This window comes from Cervus canadensis, chromosome 4 (assembly GCF_019320065.1).
Source record: "Cervus canadensis isolate Bull #8, Minnesota chromosome 4, ASM1932006v1, whole genome shotgun sequence".
In the NCBI taxonomy this organism is placed as follows: domain Eukaryota; kingdom Metazoa; phylum Chordata; class Mammalia; order Artiodactyla; family Cervidae; genus Cervus; species Cervus canadensis.
Window position 1 is genome coordinate 11605178 of NC_057389.1, and position 20361 is coordinate 11625538.

A 20361-nucleotide genomic window follows, 5' to 3' on the forward strand; every position below is an offset into this window, starting at 1 on the left:
AGGAGCTTTCTGTGTGGTCAGAAACCGACTTCTGTACAGGCAAGGAAAGCAGACACCAGAGTGAGAGGCATCCAGGGTGAAGGTGGCAGGTAATAGCAAGGGAGCTGACAAAGAGGCTGGTCTATGGCACCATGAGATGGACTAGATCCCCACCCCTGCTGGCCCAAACCTTAAAAGTTTACACAGAGGCCTTAAGGGACTGCAGCTCACATACACAATCCAGATGGTCTCAATAGCACGTTCAGTTCAGTTCAGTCACTCAGTCGTGTCCGACTCTTTGCGACCCCATAAACCGCAGCACCCCAGGCCTCCCTGTCCATCACCAACTCCCAGAGTTTACTCAGACGCATGTCCATTGAGTCGGTGATGCCATCCAACCATCTCATCCTCTGTCGTCCCCTTCTCCTCCTTCCCTCAATCTTTCCCAGCATCAGGGTCTTTTCCAAGGAGTCAGTTCTTTGTATCAGGTGGCCAAAGTATTGGAGTTTCAGCTTCAGCATCAGTCCTTCCAATGAACACCCAGGACTGATCTCCTTTAGGATGGACTGGTTGGATCTCCTTGCTCTCCTGTATTCTTGAAACTGGCTTCTACTGTGGAAATGGTGGGCAGAAAGTACATTTCAAAGGGATGGGTGAGGAGCCTCTGATTAGGTGCCACGTCCCCTCCGTGACCTGCTCCAACAATATGCAAAGAAACTGATATTAAGATATATCATTATCAAGTGCTAAAAATTAAAGACAGAAAATACTGAAAGCAGCTGGAGAAACATGAGAAACTACGTCCGAGCTGACAGTTCAGTTGGCGGTACATTACTCTTCAAACGCTACAGAGCTAAGGTAGTAGCACATGATTAAAGATCTAAATAAATTGTTAACCCTCAAGTCTATATTCAAGGAAAATATCCTTTAAGAAATGAGGTGAAATAAGTACATTCTCAGATGAAAGAAAATTAGGAGAGTCCTTTGTAAGAAAACATGCCTCCGTTTCTGCTTTTTCAAAGTGCTGTACAACGTTCTTCAGGCAGAAATAAGATTGTATCAAATGACAAAGTAGAATACAGATGAAAGAAAACTCTCAAAATAAGAGGGGTATTACATCAAAAAGAGTCAGCTCACTAAAAATATGTGTGCATCTAATGAAAGTACCTCAAAATACTGAAGAAAATATGGCCTTTAAAAATTGAAGTATAGTTAATTTACAACATTATATTAATTTCAGTGTATGGCATAGTGATTCAATATTTTTGCACATTATACTCCATTAAAAGATGCTACAAGAAAATGGCTGCAATTCCGTGTGCTATGCAATATATCTTTCTGCTTATGTATTTTATACATAGTGGTTCATATCTCTTAGTTTCATACCTAAAATTTACCTCTACCTCCTTCCCCTACCCTTCCCCCTTCACTAGTTTGTTTTTGAGGAGGGCCCGGCAATCCCCTCCAGGATTCTTGCCTGGAGAACCCCATGGACAGAGGAGCCTGGTGGGCTACAGTTCATGGGGTTGCAAAGAGTCAGACATGACTGAAGTGACTTAGCATGCACACAGTTTTTTCAGTATCTGTGAGTTTCTATTTTGTGTATAATATTCATTCCTATTACTTTTTAGATTCCAAATATAAGTGATATAATACAGTACTTGTTTTTCTCTGACTTAGTTCACTAAGCATAACAGTCTACAAGTCCATCCATATTGGTCCAAGTGGCAGGATTTCATTCATTTTTATGGCTGAGTAATATTCTGCTGTATATGCATACCACATCTTATTTATCTGTCTGCTGATGAGCACTTGGGTTGCTTTTTTTCTTGGCTACTGTAAACTGTGCTCCTATGAACACTGAGCTACATGTATCTGAATTAGTGTTTACATTTTTCCAGATATGTACTCAGGAGTAGAATTGCTAGATCATATTATAGTTCTGTTTTTAGTTTTCTGAGGAACCTCCATACTGTTGACTGTTTAAATAGGTGATGCACCAATTAGGCAAATATAGACTCTTTAAAAGAATAAATAAATCTACTGCTTTGAGACTGCAACACCCTTCTTGAAATAATTGACAGAATTACTAGAGAAAAAATGAGCAATACAGAAGAATAACATAAACCACCTGGATCTAATTGACAATTGTAGAAAATCTTACCCAACAGTAGAAACATAGAATATTCACTAAAATAAACCATATCTTCAGTTAGGACATAAAGCTAAAAGTAAACAAAAGATTGAGGAAAGAATGTTGATTTTAAGTATATATTTTACTCACAGCTATCAAATTCTCTTTCATCTCCCTTTCCACCTCCTGTCATAAAATCACATTCATTTTTTAAGAATTATGGTATTTAACATTTGAGGATATTTTTAATAATACTTAGTTTATGGCTCTACATTATCTGTTTGCTTCATTCACCACAGTTTCACTATTTCTGGTTGTTTTGTTTGGGTTCATTTTATTGCTGGGGCTTCCCAGGTGGTCAGTGGTAAAGAATCTGCCTGCTGATTCAGCAGATGCAGGTGCAGGTTGACCCCTGAATTGGGAAGATCCCCTGGAGAAGGAAAAGGCAACCCCGTCCAGTGTTCTTGCCTGGGAAATCCCATGGACAGAGGAACCTGGCGGGCTACAGTAAGTGGTGTTGCAAAGAGTCGGACACGACTGAGCAACTAAACAAGATTTTATTGTTAGCTGAAATGCAGTCAGGCCTTTCTTTAAGAATGTCTCACCTGTGTAGTTTTTCTTTGGAAGAGTTTCACCTTTGTTTCATAACTATTATGTTAATAGTTTATAACAAGTTGGCCAATTCTAATATTTGGGTCAAAATATTTTGTGAAAAAGTTAGTTATTTTCTGCTCTATATTTTATATGTTTATGTGGAAGACACTATCCTCTTTGCTTTGACACAAGCCATTTGTTTTTTATACCTGTTTTCTCAAGAATAACTTTGTTATCCTTTAATAGCAAAAGGCAATATCTAGTATTAGTCAGCTCTTGCCACTTTAATACTGATAGTTTATAACCACCCGCAGAGGACAGTGATGTACAGTGTTAAGCACTGTTTACATTCTGAGCTTTGGCTGTGGCAACTCGGCCACAGGCTGTTGACTGCTGGTCAGATGGGGAGGATCTGCCCTGTGCAGCTCGTTTTGGGATCCAGCTAACAGCTAGCAGGATAGTGGTATTGGGTCATGAATTTCTAAAGGCAGTGATTACAGGCTTACAAAGACATGCAGAATCGTCCAAGGCACTCACAGCCTAGGTTCTGAACAGGCCCACTGCATATCTATCCATATTCCTTCAGCCAAAGTGGTTGCTTGGCCAAGAAATATACCAGTGGAGCAGGAAGTGGTTCTCTAACATGTGTGTAGCAGGAAAGGGGATGGTTTGCTGAATAATCATCTGATCTACTACATATCTCTGATTTTTCAGTGTCAACTTTCCTTATTATACAATGTGCATTTGTAAATGTACAGGTTTTGTTTCTTTCACAAAAATCTCATAGCTAGCATCTTGTATCTAATTTCTTACTCAGCCTCTCCCTGCTTTCGGGATTTGAAGCTGTAAAGTTTGTTCATGCTGGTATTTTGATCACATTCTGAGTTTGTTCAGTCGCTTGAAGGTCATAATATACATTTCAAATGCGTACTGATGATTTTTTTTTTATCAATTTGTTGATATTACCTGAAGTCATACTTTTAGCCTTGTTCATTTCTTCATTTATTTAACATATATATTTTTTAAGGACTTACTATGTGCTAGGTGTCCTTATGAATATAATGGTGAAAATTATAAAATCATGAATGTTTCACTTCAGTTCAGTTCAGTCACTCAGTCATGTCTGATGCTTTGCGACCCATGAATCGCAGCACACCAGGCTTCCCTGTCCATCACCAACTCCCAGAGTTTACCCAAACTCATGTCCATCGAGTCGGTGATGCCATCCAGCCATCTCATCCTCTGTTGTCCCCTTCTCCTCCTGCCCCCAATCCCTCCCAGCATCAGGGTCTTTTCCAATGAGTCAACTCTTCACATCAGGTGGCCAAAGTCCTGGAGTTTCAGCTTCAGCATCAGTCCTTCCAATGAACACCTGGGACTGATCTCCTTTAAGATGGACTGGTTGGATCTCCTTGCAGTCCAAGGGACTCTCAAGAGTCTTCTCCAACACCACAGTTCAAAAGCATCAATTTTTCAGCGCTTAGCTTTCTTCACAGTCCAACTCTCACATCCATACATGATCACTGGAAAAACCATAGCCTTGACTAGATGGATCTTTGTTGGCAGAGTAATGTCTCTGCTTTTTAATATGCTATCTAGGCTGGTCATAACTTTCCTTCCAAGGAGTAAGCGTCTTTTAATTTCATGGCTGCAATCACCATCTGCAGTGATTTTGGAGCCCCTGTTTCCCCATCTATTTCTCATGCAGTGATGGGACCAGATGCCATGATCTTAGTTTCTGAATGTTGAGCTTTAAGCCAACTTTTTCACTGTCCTCTTTCACTTTCATCAAGAGGCTTTTTAGTTCCTCTTCACTTTCTGCCATAAGGGTAGTGTCATCTGCATATCTGAGGTTATTGATATTTCTCCTTGCAATCTTGACTCCAACTTGTGCTTCTTCCAGTCCAGCATTTCTCATGATGTACTCTGCATATAAGTTAAATAAGCAGGGTGACAATATACAGCCTTGACATACTCCTTTTCCTATTTGGAACCAGTCTGTTGTCCCATGTCCAGTTCTAACTGTTGCTTCCTGACCTGCATATAGGTTTCTCAAGAGGCAGGTCAGGTGGTCATGAATGTCTAGTTGGGTATTAAACAAGCAAACAAAATAACATCATTGATAATTGAAGCCTTTGAAAGTTTATTGCTTAAACTCCAAATAATCACCTGTTGGTTAGGTGCCTCCTTTCTCTTTTCTGTATGTACATATATATTCTCCCTATATATACATATATGTATGTATGTATGTGTGTGTGTGTGTGTGTATATATATATATATATATTCTCTGTAGGCTTTTTTGTTAACATTTAACTTCTATTGTCTTAGCAAATTTCAATTATACAATACAGTGTTATCAACTATAGTGACAATGTTACACATTTATCTCTTCAGACCTTATTCATCTTAAAGCTGAAAATTTGTACCCTTTCACCAACCTCTTGCTGGCTACTCCCTTCAGCCCTTGGCAAGCACTTTTCTACTCTGCTCCTATGAGCTTGAGTTTTGGGGAGATTCTATGTAGAAATGATACCATGTCCGATTTGTCTTTCTTTGGTTTATTTCACTTAGCTTATTACTCTCAAGATCCACTCATGCTTTTGTAAAAACAGGACTGCCTTCCTTCTCATGGATAAATAACAAACCTTTCCTGTTTAGGATTTGAAGCTGTATATAGGAAAGGTTTGTTATTTATGTTTGTTTTATACATATATATATATATGTGTGTGTGTGTGTATGTATAAATGTGGGTATATATACATATATATAAAGGGTTTGTTATAGATACATATATATATAAGGTTTGTTTTATACATATATAAAGATATATATGGGTTTATATATATATATATATATTCTCGCAATTTCTTTATCCATTTATCTGTTAATAAACATCTCTGGCTATTATGAATAATGCTACAATGAACACAGGAGTATGCAGCTACCTCTTTGGTAACCTGTATTCATTTCCTTTGGATTTATAGCCAGAAATGGGATGCTGGATCATACGGTAATTCTGTTGCTAATTTCTTGAGGACCCTCCACACTGTTCTCCATTGTGGCTGCACCAACTTACCTTACAGCCCACAGTGCGCAAGGATTCCCTTTCTCCACATTCTCGCCAACACTGTGACCTCCCGCCTTTCAGATCATGGCCATTCTAAGAGGTGTGAGGTGATACCTCGCTGTGGTTTTAGCCTGCATTTCCCTGACAGTAATGCTGAGCACCTTCCCGTGGACCTGTTGGACATCTGCATGTCATCTTTGGAAAATTGTATCTGCAGTTCCTCTGCCTATTTTTTAATAACATATTCTTATTATAGTCATCTTCACTAGCAGACAGAATGGGACCGTTCCTTATTTTAGCTTATGATTTGTAACATTCTAGTCCTTCATCATCTGGATGATATATATTTCTTCTTTCCTTGTGGAGGTATATTTGTCATAAAACAAACTGTGTGTGTTTAAACTATACAAGTCACAGTATAGTTCTGAATATACCTGCGAAACTGTCACTGCAATCAAGTTGTGAACATAGACATCATCTTAAAAGTTTTACTCCTTTGCAATTTCTCATCCTGTCCTACTCCCTACTCTTCACCAAGTCTGTAGGCAACCATCAATTTTCTTTCAGTCACTATGACTGGCATTTTCTACAATTTATATTAATGGAATCACATGTTACGTATACTTTTTTGTGTGTCTTTTTGCCTATAAATATTTGATTTCCTAGAAAATAAACATTCTTTATTCTGAGCAAGGATAACATTCTTAGTTCAGACAAAAGTCATGTTATATCATTTCTCTAAGTTGTCAGTAACTTTCAACAGTCGACAAGAGGAGAGAGATCAGTCCCTTCTCCCACCAATCACTTTCATAATCTGGAATTGACCTATTATTTGGCTGCATTTATATGCCTCTGTCCTCCAACTCTACTCACTTTTCATAAACCTGCTAACTCTATGTTAATCTGTTCTTTTCCTCTTTTCCTTACTCTCCTGAGCTCCCTGTCCTTCGTTTACCTGTGAAGCTCCATGTCCATGTTTGCTATATCACTAACTCACCTCACAGATCCTTTAGCCAATAGACATTAAAAACAAGGTGTATGTAGTTTTATTATACTTACTGTATGATAATTTTTGATTTATCAAAGCTATTGCTAAATGATTGACTTATGAAGAGTAGACTTTATTTATGATTGATTTCCAGGTGATCAGGGTAGGACCCAGAACATGTGGCTCTCTGTAAGTGTATCCTGAGTAAATAAATGAAGGAATAAACAGAAATGTACATAATTTTTTTGCTATTTCTGCATGAGATATGTGGGCATTGGCAACAGTTGCACTGCCATGAAACTTCTGCATCGGGGGATTTCTGTGATGTGATGTGGTTCCTCGGATCACGGGGGAAATTTAGATGTCAGCCTCTTAATGCCAGCTTCACAGCGCTTTCTTGTTAAAACAACTTTATTGTGATTTACATACCATATAACTCACCCATTTAAGACACGCAGTTCAGTGGTTTTTAGTGTGTTCAGAATTGTGCAACCATCACCAAAGTCCAATTTAAAACATATTTCTCACCACAAAGAAAAAACTTGTACAGTGTAGCTGCTGTTCCCCTACTCTTTTGCCCCTTTTTAACCCTAAGCAACCATTAATGAAAGCTTTATCTCTATAAATTTGCCTCTTCTGTACATTTCATGGGGCTTCTCAGGTATCTCCATGGTAAAGAATCCTCCTGCCACTGCAATAGACACAGGAGATGCAGGTTCGATCCCTGGGCTGGAAAGAGCCCCTGGAGAAGGGCATGGCAACCCATTCTAGTATTCTTGCCTTGCAGAATCTCATGGACAGAGGAGCCTGGCGGGCTGCAGTCCTTGGAGTTGCAAAGAGTTGAACATGACTTAGCAAAACTGAGCATGCAGATACACGTATATTTCATATATACAGCATCTTAGATATGTGCTCTTTTTGACTGGCTTCTTTCATTTAGCATAATGCTTTTCAAGGATCATCCATGCTATAGCATACATTAATATTTCATTATTTTTTATGACCAATATAACATGGAAAATGGATATTGTACCATACTTTATCCATTCATCAGTTGATTATTTCTGCCTTTGGGCTATTGTGAATGATGCTTTGATGAGCACTCCTATGTAAGATTTCATTTCTCTTGAGTATATAGCTAAGAGAATAACTGAGTCCTATGGTAATTCTGTACTTAACTATTTGTGAAACTGCCAGGTGATCTTTCAAAATGACTGAAATCATTTTGCTTCTGTCTGTAATGTACAAGATCTCTGCTTCCCACATATTTGCCAATACTTATCTGATTTTTCATTCCAGCCATGCTGGTGGGTGCGAAGTGAAAGGCTTAAGTTTTGAGGGACTCAGGAAGTTTAGATTTACTGTAGAAAATTGATGCATTAGGACTTAAGGAGAAAAAATTGATTATTATTAGCCTTTGCAATAACGTACTTCTAATCCTGATAGAATAATTCCAGATGTTACATTTGGCCAAACATCTGAACTCAGTTTCAGAAACCTATATCTTTGAAGGCAAAGATGTCATCATGTCTAACTCAAAATTATCCCTTTTAAGAGGCAGCTTTGTCATATGAACTTTACCATGATCTGATAGCTTTTATGTGTGATCTGTGGCTTCATAACATTTTGAGAATTAAGATAATTCCCCAGATTCCATGTCCTATTTTTCCATTACAAAAATCAGAAAATCTACAATCACAGACTTTTCTATATATTAAGGCACAGGGTCAGGACATTGGTTTCATGAGTAGCATGTAACTGAAGATTTGAATTGGAGTCAGTCAGTGTGACGATGAAGATTTGATCGTTTAGGGACTTTAGTAGCAGAAATGCTGGCATCCAAATGCCATTGATCATTGGTGCTAAATGCTGTGTTGGGCATTGTTCCTTCCCTCAAGCCCGTCCAAAGAAATCTGTGAGCAACCTAACATATTTTAATAACCTACCCAGAATAGATATTATTATTTGTATTCCCGATTGATATTGTTGTAAAGTACTTTTCCAATTTACTTCAAGTTATATATAAACCAATAAAAGATACAAATATACAGCTATATAAACAAAGCCCTATCTTATTCCCACCACATTCTCTTTCTATAATTCTAAACTGATAACATTAGAGAAATAATAAAAATGGATTTAAGTATAGCAAAAAGTCAATTTTATTTTAAATTTAATTCCAAGGGTATAATATTAAAAATTCTACTTTTATTCCCACCAGCACCTGAAATTCATGCCGCACTGTTTCAACAGATATTCCACTGTATGTGCTTTTATGTATCATTTCTCATTTTTTGAATTAGAGCTTTCTAGCAATTAAAAATAATAATTATTACAAGTCTGCTTAAACCTTTTGTTTGTATTCACTTCTCTATAGACTTTAAGGGAGGATTTTTGCTGTCATTTTGTACAAGTGATTTCCTTTCTTTTTTTTCATGTTCTTTTCTTTGATGCCTGCTTTAAAAGAGGATCTGTGGCCATAAACCCTATTAATAGAGATACCCAAATGCCACTCCAGCACTGTGCTAATAAGACTTTATCTTGCTGTGTGCACACATATTTTCAGGAAACTTTTCCTGTGTAAACTATTTTCATAAATTATTGCTGACCTTGGAAATCACAGAGTAAGGTAAAGTTGATGTCAAATTTTGATTCTGCTGGTTGGTAGAGAGAAATATCATAAATAAAATAATCTTTTATGTTGTCATAACTGAATACTTAAAATACTGTTTAAATTTTCTAAGTAAAAATATGAAATTTTAATTTAATTTCTTTCATTTTTTTATACCTCCCCTCCAATTCTACTCTTATAGCCTTTACTATATACTCATGATATATAATTCTAGGTATGTTTCAGCCAACAGTGTCAAGAAAAATAGATATCTCTGTCTCAATTTCTTTCTGTAGAAAAATAAAATGCTACTATCTACCTACCTACCTACCTCTTTGTTTATTTATGTTGTAAAGTCTGAGGTTTCCTTGTCCAGTTAATTGTCACCATGTTGGGAGCTATGGATACTTCAAAAAGAAAACAGATCTCTCTAGATTACAGAAAATTAAAGAATGCTATATTTTTTTTTAATGTTCCCTAGAGCATAGAATCTGGGTTGCTTGGGACTAGAGCATCACCTCAGTGATTTGTGAGGTATTCCTGGTCTAATGCTATCAGAGTCTCATGGCTTTGCAAGAACTCAGCAGTCATGGGAAACCAAACAGCCAGTAAAATCTTTGCATAATGAATATGTGTAAGCCTTGTTTCAGGAGATTTTAAAAATATGACATATTTTTCATTTATTTTGGAGAGCATTTGTTAGGACTACTTTTTATATCTGTGTGGTGCCAAGGTGTTTACCATACTTTACCTGGTGGAGGGGATTTTGTTCTAAGTAGATAAACCATTTATGTAGATAAATGGTTTAAGTAGATAAACCATTTAAGTATTCAAAATAATCTAGCAAACACCTGCTCTGTCCCAGCCAATGTATCCTGCCAGTGACTGAGCGAGATGAGGCAGACACAGCCCAGACCGTGATGATGCTTACATTCCAGTACAGTGACAAATAGAAGAGGAAAGCAGTTTTAGACAGTGATGTGTAATATAGAGAAAATAAAGCAATGAAATAGGGAGTGACATTGGACGGATGGCCAGCGAATGTCTCATGTTTTAGGAAGTACATTTAAGCTGCGTTGTGAATTACTGGACTCAACCAGTTATGAAATGATCAACATAACGTGTTCACAGTAAAGAAAAAGACAAAATCAAAGATCTGTGGAAGAGACATATTTCCTGATTTCAGACAGAAAGATAGTATGATTGAAATTCAGTGATTGTGGGAGTGGGGATCGGGATTGGGAATACATGTAAATCCATGGCTGATTCAAAGAATAAAAAAAAAAGAAAAAAAAAAAAAGAAATTCAGTGATTAGGAGGTTAAGTGGTATATTAAGAAGCATAGCAGCATAAAATGACATTACATTTTGCATATAAATTTATATAGATTTCATATATATTTATTTAAAAGTTATGCCTATATGATACATATAATATATAGATGTGTATGTACATATGTTGTTGTTTAGTCGCTCAGATGTGTCTGACTCTTTGCAACCCCATGGAGTGCAGCATGCCAGGCTTCCCCGTCCTCCACTGTTTATGCATGTATATGTGTATGTATATATTTAAATAGATATGCATATTTAAATTTTAATTGGAAGTTCTTGGCAAGTACAGAGCATTTCTTCCTTGAACGGCTAAATACAAGGCTATGTCCTTGAAAACAGCTGACTGGGCATAGAATGGATATCTGGTCCAAAGTCGTCAAACTGTAGGTGAGTCAGCAATCTAGTAACTACGCTGATAAATATCCTCTGCTAAGCCAACTAATTAGTCCTTCTGCCTTGAGGAGTTTTGTATAAAGCATGCAGAAATAGAGTGTAGGTAGTGTGGTAAGGTAAGCTGAACACCACAGAGAATGCAGAGGCCATTATGGTGCGGTGGAGGACATACTAGACTAGCAAATAATGTGTATCTACTGCACCCTAAACAATCACACAGTTTCTGAACAGAATTACAGTCTCTGAGACATGACTGAGCTGAAGCTGAGATGGTACTGTTCAGTGAATCCCTCATATATTCTTTTAAAACCATATTATTACTGTTTATGCATATGGAGTCTGCTCTGTGGGTTCTGACAGAACTTTCAAAACGCATTGGCTATTTCTCTGTCCTGGAAAATCACAAGATGAGATAAATGTTAAAAGATTTTAGTAGTAAAATCCAAAGGTCACACATTTAGTGAGTAGAAAGGTGGGCTTAGAATTAAACCATTTCTGACACTAGAGTTAATATTCTAGAATGAACAGACATTTAGACAGGTGTTTTATATAACCCTGATTCACATGTATGTCCAGTTTGCTGTCTTAATGGTCAAAATTGGACACAAGAAAATGAGAAGACAAACCACAGGTCGGGAAAAATTATTCACAAAGGATGTGTTGGACAAAGGACTGTTATCCAAAATAGGCCAAGGATACTCAAAACTAAATAATAAAAAATGAACAAATCAGATAAAAAATGAGCAAAAGATCTATACAGACATACAGATGAAGATTAAACATGTGAAGAAAGACTCAACACTACCTGCAATTAGGGAATAGTACATTAAAATAGTAATGAGGTCACAACACACACCTGGCAAACACAGCACAAATATGGCTAAAATGAGGCACTCTCATCCATTGCTAATGGAAATACAAAACAGTGCAGCCTCTTTGGAAGACAGTTTACCAGTTTCTTATAAATCTAATTGTATTCTTACCATACCATCCCGCAATTGTTTCTTGGCATTTACTCAAATGAGCTGAAAATATTTGTCTCCCCAAGAATCTGCCCACAGGTGTTTATAGCAGCTTTATTCATAATTGCTTAAACTTGGAAGCAACGAAGATATCCTTTAGTAGGTGAATGGATAAATAAATTGTGGTACACCCAGACAATGGAACATCATTTGGCACTAAAAAGGCATGAGATACCAAGCCATGAAAAAACATGGAATAAACAAAAATGCATATTATTAAATGAAAGAAGTCAATCAGAAAAGACTACACAGTGTATAATTTCACCTATTTGACATCATATATAAGGCAAAACTATGAAAATAGCAAAGGGATCAGTGGTTGCCACAGATTGTGGGGAGGGACAGAAAAACAGGGAGAGCACAGAGGACTTTCAGGCCAGAGAAACTCTTCTGTATGACGTAGGAGTCGGTACATGCCATTATATATTTGTCAAATCTATAGCCACATAACACCAAGAGTGAAATCTAATGTAGACTATAGCCTTTGGGTGATAATGATGTGTCTGGGTAGGTTTATTGCTTGTAACCAATTTGCCCATCTGGTGGGGGACGTTTGTAATGCAGGGGACTATGTGTGCATAGAAGCAGGTGATATGAGAGAACTATCTATTCTTCTCAATTTTCCTATGAAGCTAAAACTACTCTAAAAAATTTGTGTATTGAAACATGAACACAAGACCTCTGAGAGAAAACAGGGATTTATCTATAGTCAAGGAATTCTATCTTACAAGGAAAGTTTTTGTTTGTGCAATGGCTATAATGATAGCCATTGTAAAAAATCATACCAGTGATTTCAAAATATCACAGTTCTTTTAAAAGTCATAGGCCACACGTTTGTCTCCAAACTGTATTCTTGAACAAAATATTGATGTTTCTAATGAGTGCCTAAATACAGTGAATACATTCCTCCCTTAAGGTTTTGTATTCTCATGGGAGACTATATGGAGAAAAATAGATGTATTTAATTTTTGCACAAAATTAAGTGAAATTTCATGTAAAAGAGTACATGAGATTAAGACAGAATGACTTGATTTAAAAATATATTCTTACTTGAGTCTATCCCAGTTATTAATAACAGTGGAAGATGAGTCTTTCTCGAGTATTCATTCAGTACTTTTATCAAAGTGTCTTGAGGTCCTGTTTATTGAGATTAGCTGAGAAATAATGAAATCTATTCTCAAAAGAGACCAAAAAAATTCCTACTTTAATGTTCTCATCTAGAAAATTCTTCTATCTTCATAATAAATTTTATCTCATTTTAACATAATTCTTTGGGATTTGGGATGCAGCTTTCCCTTTTCCCTTCACATAAAATTACAAGAATCTAGAAATATGTCAGCTTTGTCTTTCCATTATTGAGTGTTTTAATAATTCCCACTGAAATGGTAAACTTTTCATTAAATTCCCTCTTGCAATTCTATGAATCTATGCTTGTATTTATATTACTTTACTTTAAATACACTAAATTTGGACATTATGCTTTACTCATATGCTTACCAGTTCCTCGCTTTATTAGTTCTCCTCGTACCTGGGATTCTCTTTGTAGGATTATTTCCTTCTTCTGAAAATCCAATCTGTAGGGATTACATTTTTAATATGTAGGGATTACATGTGGCCTGTAATGAGGGTGTTTGCTTCTGATAGGTGTAAGAATGCCACCATTTTGAGAACACTGTAATTCTTGATTTCTGAATTGGAATTCTCCATCTTGTACTGTTAATATAAAATTGACAAACCCATGTGAAATTAGCCAGTGGTATACATTCTTGGGGTTTTCCAGGTGGCACAGTGGTAAAAGAATCTGCCTACTAATGCAGGAGACTTAAAAGCTGGGGGTTCAGTCTCTGGGTCAGAAGATCCTCAGAGTAGGAAATGGCAACTCACTCCAATATTCTTGCCTGGAAAATTCCATGGACAGAGGAGCTTGGCAAGCTAAAGTCCATGGGGTTGCAGAAGAGTTGGACATGACTGAACACATACATTCCTGAGGATACTTTTTATACTAAATCTAAGCCAAAACATTAATTTTTCTTCTTTTTCTGGAAGATGGGTTTTATGGTCTGGTCTCATGAGGTAAACAATCAGAAAACTAAGATCATGGCATCCAGCCCCATCACTTCATGGCAAATAGATGGAGAAACAGTGGCAGACTTTATTTTTGGGGGCTCCAAAATCACTGCAGATGGTGACTGCAGCCATGAAATTAAAAGACACTTACTCCTTGGAAGGGAAGTTAGGACCATCCTAGACAGCATATTAAAAAGCAGAGACATTACTTTACCAAAAAAGGTCCATTTAGTAACGGCTATGGTTTTTCCAGTGGTCATGTATGGATGTGAGAGTTGGACTCTAAAGAAAGCTGAGTGCCGAAGAATTGATGCTTTTGAACTGTGGTGTTGGAGAAGACTCTTGAGAGTCCCTTGGACTGCAAGGAGATCCAACCAGTCCATCCTAAAGGAGATCAGTCCTAGGTGTTCATTGGAAGGACTGATGTTGAAGCTGAAACTCCAGGACTTTGGCCACCTGATGCGAAAAGCTGACTTATTGGAAAAGACCCTGATGCTGGGAAAGATTGAAGGCGGGAGGAGAAGGGGACGACAGAGGGTGAGGTGGTTGGATGGCATCACTGACTTAATGGACATGAGTTTGGGTAAACTCGAGGAGTTGGTGATGGACAGGGAGGCCTGGCATGCTGTAGTCCATGGGGTCGCTAAGAGTCGGACATGACTGAGTGACCGAACTGAATGAGGGCCTTAAGTTCTTGAAGTTCTATGGGTTCAGGAAAGGCTTTCAGGTCCAACTATGCTCAGTTCCTAAGTGACCACTGTGCACTGGATTCCCCAGGGAAAGCCAAGCCATTAACGAAAGTTTACACATTGGTTTCCTATGTGCTCTAAGTGCTTAGTTACTGGACAGAAGTCTCCCTTTGTTGTGGGTTTAACCCTTCCTTTAAAAGTACTTTATTATCTAGCCTTTCTGAACCTACATTAATGTAAATTTTTGTGGCATATACTTATTGCTCTTCCCTTTTAAAAGTTTGTTGCTTGACTAACAAACTTAGAATATCACCAAGAAACGGAGCAGAGATGGTGTGGACAGTGTCCATGAAGTCATTCTGAGCCTAGCGAGATAGCCTTCAGTCTTTCATGATAACATATGCTGTTGCTTAGAGAGGTCAACAAGCTGGTGGAATAGGAAGTCCCCTGCAGAAACACCAATTTAAAAATGATGTAGGGATCCAAATACCTTTATGACTGACCAGAACCCATTTAAGAAGTTGCAGTACCTCTGCAGAAAGGCTTAAAAACCAAAAGAGCGGCACTGAAATGGGTCAGAGGAGCAGGTTCATTTGACTACCATCAGGCCCTTCCCCAGTCCAGCAGAGCTCAGCTCTGAGAGAGAACAGCTTGGCCTCAGTAGCTGTTACTGTCTTGCCTCCCTGGGAACACCGAGGAAACCAGTGTAGCTTGAAAGTCTGTAGGGAGCTAAGAACAAAGAAAAGGGAGGGTGTCTTGCAGCAGGCGCAGTTCCACAGGGTGGGGGACAGGCATACAACCCGGAGACTTCTTCTCCTGAAGGAAGAGAGGGAAGCGGGCTTGCCTCCAGTGTTCTGGACATCCAGTGTACTGTGCTAGGGAAAATGGGCCGGTTGCTTACTGTGGCTACCATGGCTGTGTAAGATTCGGAGAGGGTTCACAACCCTGAAACTCCTCCAGAGAGAGAGAAACTCTTCTCATAGAAACTTCTCTCTTCCTAGAAACTTTTCTCATAGACAAGGTTTGAGAGGTTCCCCAGATTCTAGCCAAGGTGAGTACTGAAGGTCTCTCTCTGTTGACAATCCATGGAGTCCCAGACAGATGGCAGTCTTTTCAAATACACAGACACCAAATGCAGAGCAAAGAACATGAGGAATGAGGGGAATATGGCAAAAGTTAAGGAGCAAAGTGATCTCCAGTGACCTACTCTAAAGAAATGGGGACATCCATGAATTGCCTGAAAACAATGCAAAGTAATCTTAAAAAAGCTTGCTGAGTTGCAAGAGAACAAAGATGGAAAACTAGACAAAATCAAGAAAATAATACATGGCCAAAATAAGACTATGAACAAAGACACAAAAAACAGAAACAAAACCAAACAGATTCTGGAATCAAAGAATACAATAAACGAATTGAAACAATCAGTAGAGAGTTTCAACAACCAACTTGACAGAACAGAAGGGATCAGTGATTCAAAGACAAGTCATTTGATATTATTCATTAAAGACATGCATATACATAAGAAGATCATACTGTCACTCGTAAAGTATCAGCAGTTACATTGCTTGTGAATTGGAAGAATTAATATTGTTAAAATGCCCATATCACCCAAAATCACCTACTGAGTCATTGCAATCCTGATCCAAGTTCCAATGGTATTTTTCACAGGAATAGAATAACTAATCCTAAAATTTGTATGGGACCACAAAAGACCCCTGGATAGACAAAGCAATCTTGAGAAAAAAGAACAAAGCTGGAGGCATTCCACTTCCTGATTTCAAGCTACATTACAAAGCTATTGTAATTAAGAATATAGGACTGGCATAAAAACAGATGCATAGATCAATGCAACAGAAGAGAGACATGAAATAAACCTATGCATAAATGGTCAATTAATTTACTACAAAGGAGCCAAGAATATACAATAGAGAAAGGCCAGTGTCTTGAATAAATGGCCTTGGGAAAATAAGCCACATGCAAAAAATTGAAACTGGCCTACTGTCATATACTATACACAAAAATCAACAAAAAGTGAATTAAAGACTTGAACATAAAACCTAAAACCATAAAACCCTTAGAGGAAAGCATAGGCTGTAAGCTCCTGAAATCAGTCTTGGCAATAATTTTTTGAGTTTATTACCAGAAGCAAAAGCAACAGAAGCAGAAATAAATGAAGTGAAACTACATCAAGCTAGAAAGCCTCTGCACAGCAGAGGAAACCATCAAGAAAATGAAAAAACAACCTGCCAAATGGGAGAAAATATCTGTAAATTATATATCTGAGAAGAGTTAATATTGCAAAATACATAAAGGGCTCAGATTGCTCAATATCAAAGAAACCAAACCATTCAGTTAAAAAATGGGTAGAACTGAGTAGATACTTTTACAAAGAAGACATATAAATGGCCAAGAGGTCCATGAAAAGGTTCTTAACATCACTAATCTTCAAAGAAATATAAATAAAAACCACAATGAGACATCACATCACACCTCTTAGGATGGCTATTAGAAAAAGAAATAACAAGCGTTGGCAAATATGTGGAGAAAAGGAAACCCTTGTGCACAGTTGGTGGGAATGTAAATGGTGCAGTCACTATGGAAAATGGTGTTAATCAAAAAATTTAAACTAGAACTATAATATGATCCAGACATCTCAGTTCTGTGTATATATATATCCAAGAGAATGAAATACACTCTGATGTTCATTGCAGTGTTATCCACAATACCTAAGGTATGGAAATAAGCTAAAGGTTTTTCAACAGATTTATCAATAAAAAATGTTTGGTATATACATGCCATCAAATACCATTCTTAATTGGTCTTAAAGAGGGAAATCCTGCCATATGCAACAGGAGGTATTAGCCTCGAGCACATTGTGCTACATGAAATTAGTCAGTAAGGAGTCCGACCATATAAGGCACCTAAACCTAAGGTAGTCAAACTCAAAATAATAGAAACAGAGCATAGAATGGTGGTTGCCAAGGCCTGTTGTTTATTCGCTAAGCCATGTTTGATGCTTCATAACCCAATGGACTGCAGCATGCTAGGCTTCCCTGTCCTTCACTGTCTCCCAGAGTTTGCCCAAACTCATGTCCATTAAGTCAATAATTCCATCCAACCATCTCATCCTCTGTCACCACCTTCTCCTCCTACCTTCAATCTTTCCCAGCATCAGGATCTTTTCCAATGAGTCCACTCTTCCCATCAGGTGACCAAAGTATCGGAGCTTCAGCTTCATCATTGGTCCTTTCAATGAATATTCAGGACTGATCTCTTTTAGGATGGACTGGTCTCATTTCCTTGCTGTCCAAGGGACTCTCAAGAGTCTTCTCCAGCACCACATTTTGAAAACATCAATTCTCTGGTGCTCAGCCTTCTTTATGGTCCAACTCTCACATCTGCACATGACTACTGGAAAAACCATAGCTTTGACTAGACAGATCTTTGTCAGAAGTGGTAGCTCTGCATTTTAGTATCCTGTCTAGTTTCGTCACAGCTTTTCTTTCGAGGAGCAAGGTCTTTTAATTTCATGGCTGCAGTCACCATCCACAATGATTTTGGAGCCCAGGAAAATAGTCTGTCACTTTCCATTGTTTTCCCATCTATTGGCCATGAAGTGATGCCATGATCTTAATTTTTTGAATGTTGAGCCTTAAGTCAGCTTTTCTCTCTCCTTTTTCACCTTCATCAAGAGGCTCTTTAGTTCCTCTTTGCTTTCTGCCATTAGGGTCGTGTCACCTGCCTATCTGATACTGTTGCTATTGCTCCCAGCAATCTTGATTCCAGCTTGTGCTTCATCCAGCCCAGCGTGTCACATGATGTACTCTGCATAGATGTTTAAGCAGGGTAAAAGTATATAGCCTTGTTATACTCCTTTCCCAATTTTTAAGGAGAAGGGTGAACTGGGGAGTTGCTGTTTAACAGATAGGAAGTTTCACTTTTGCAAGAGTAAGTTAAAGAGATCTTCTGTACAGCACTGTGGCTACAGTTAACAATAGCATTATTTGTTGTCTGCCTTTCTTCCTTTTTTCTCTAAGTAAAATTAGGACTGCAAAAAAAATTTTAAGGCTTATCATTTAACGGTCGTCACTGTTTCTGTCATAATTAATATTTTTTATTGTGTTTCTTGCCTGGCGGTAAAATCATTTCAAAACCTGTACTTTATCTCTCGAGTGATAGACCTACAACAGCCCAACCACTGTTATAAATTCAACTTAGCCTTTTCTGGAACTATTTGAGTAGATAAATAGTAGAAAATGTAACTGTATATTTCCAACCATCGACATCATTAGAATTTCCACTGACATAATGAAAGATTAAGTTTGTGGGAGTGTTGAGTTCATCTAATTTTCAAACTGAGTTACTGAGAACCTCCATTAAAAATTCAAAGTATGATGTCAACATTATAGAAGAACAGTCTCTGTACACAGTACTCCTTTGGCGGCTTTTGAAAATTAAATGCTAAAAATGAAGACAGGGATGCTTGGAAAAAGACTCATTAAAGAGGACAGAGGGTAGAATATGTTGCTAACCTTGTCACATTTCAGAATTTATTTTAGGTGACAACACAATTATTTAATATTCTTAATTAAACCTGTGCAATCAGGGAACACATAAGAAATATCTCTACTACTAGAATTTTACCTAAATAACCCCGAGAAAACTTGGTCTGTATGACATACAAATTTGTGATAAAACAGTTTTCTTGACTTTAGAACTTGGAATAAATGCCAAGATAGGAATAAATTCACCTTTAAGCAGCTTGAAGATTTATGCATTTATTTTCCTCCAGTGATGCTTTAAAGGGCTTTAAAATTCTGTCAAACAATATGTTCTGGTTTTGTTTGGGAATGACCACCCAATTTGAAAAGACCTAGTCACAGTAAAGAATCTGCCTGCATTACAGGAGACCCGGGTTCAATCCCTGAGTCTGGAATATCCCTTGGAGAAGGGAATGGCTATCCACTCCAGTATTCTTGCCTGGAGAATGCCATGGACTGTAGCCTGCCAGGCTCCTCAGTCCATGGAGTCACAAAGAGTTAGACATGACTGAACGGCTAACACTTTCACTTTCATCCTCTAAAAACAACAATAATCCTAAGTATTATCACTTAATGTTTCCTCCAGGGTGTAATGATTATGAGGTGTAGTAGTACTTGGCATTTTGTGTGTCTGTTGAATCTAAGTTCAGTTGACCCCTCCATGGAATTCAGGAGGAGAAGTCTTTACATAGGTTAAGGGTATTTAGTTTGCTATTAAATATTTGCAAGATTATGCAACCAATGTCTTCCTAAATGTATGAGAATTTTAATTTTAAATGATTTTCAAAATAATTCCACTTAGATCTCTATGTGCACTTAATGTCTTGGAAAAAAAATATGGCCTACTTGTTTCACTGAACTTACTTTAGAGATGGTATAAAGAGGGCTAGTTCAATTCAGTGTGTCTATTAGTCTTTTTTTTTTTCTTTTTTTTTTATTAGTCT

The 20361-nt window shown here is 37.6% G+C and overlaps 1 long non-coding RNA gene across 1 annotated transcript; it reads left to right on the forward strand.

Annotated features, from left to right (window-relative positions):
• Positions 1-4247: 4247 nt before the first annotated feature.
• Positions 4248-18442, forward strand: LOC122439501. The gene is made up of 2 exons (XR_006268882.1): positions 4248-4338; positions 18393-18442. It is a non-coding gene; the product is annotated as an uncharacterized LOC122439501 (long non-coding RNA).
• The last annotated feature ends 1919 nt before the right edge of the window (positions 18443-20361 follow it).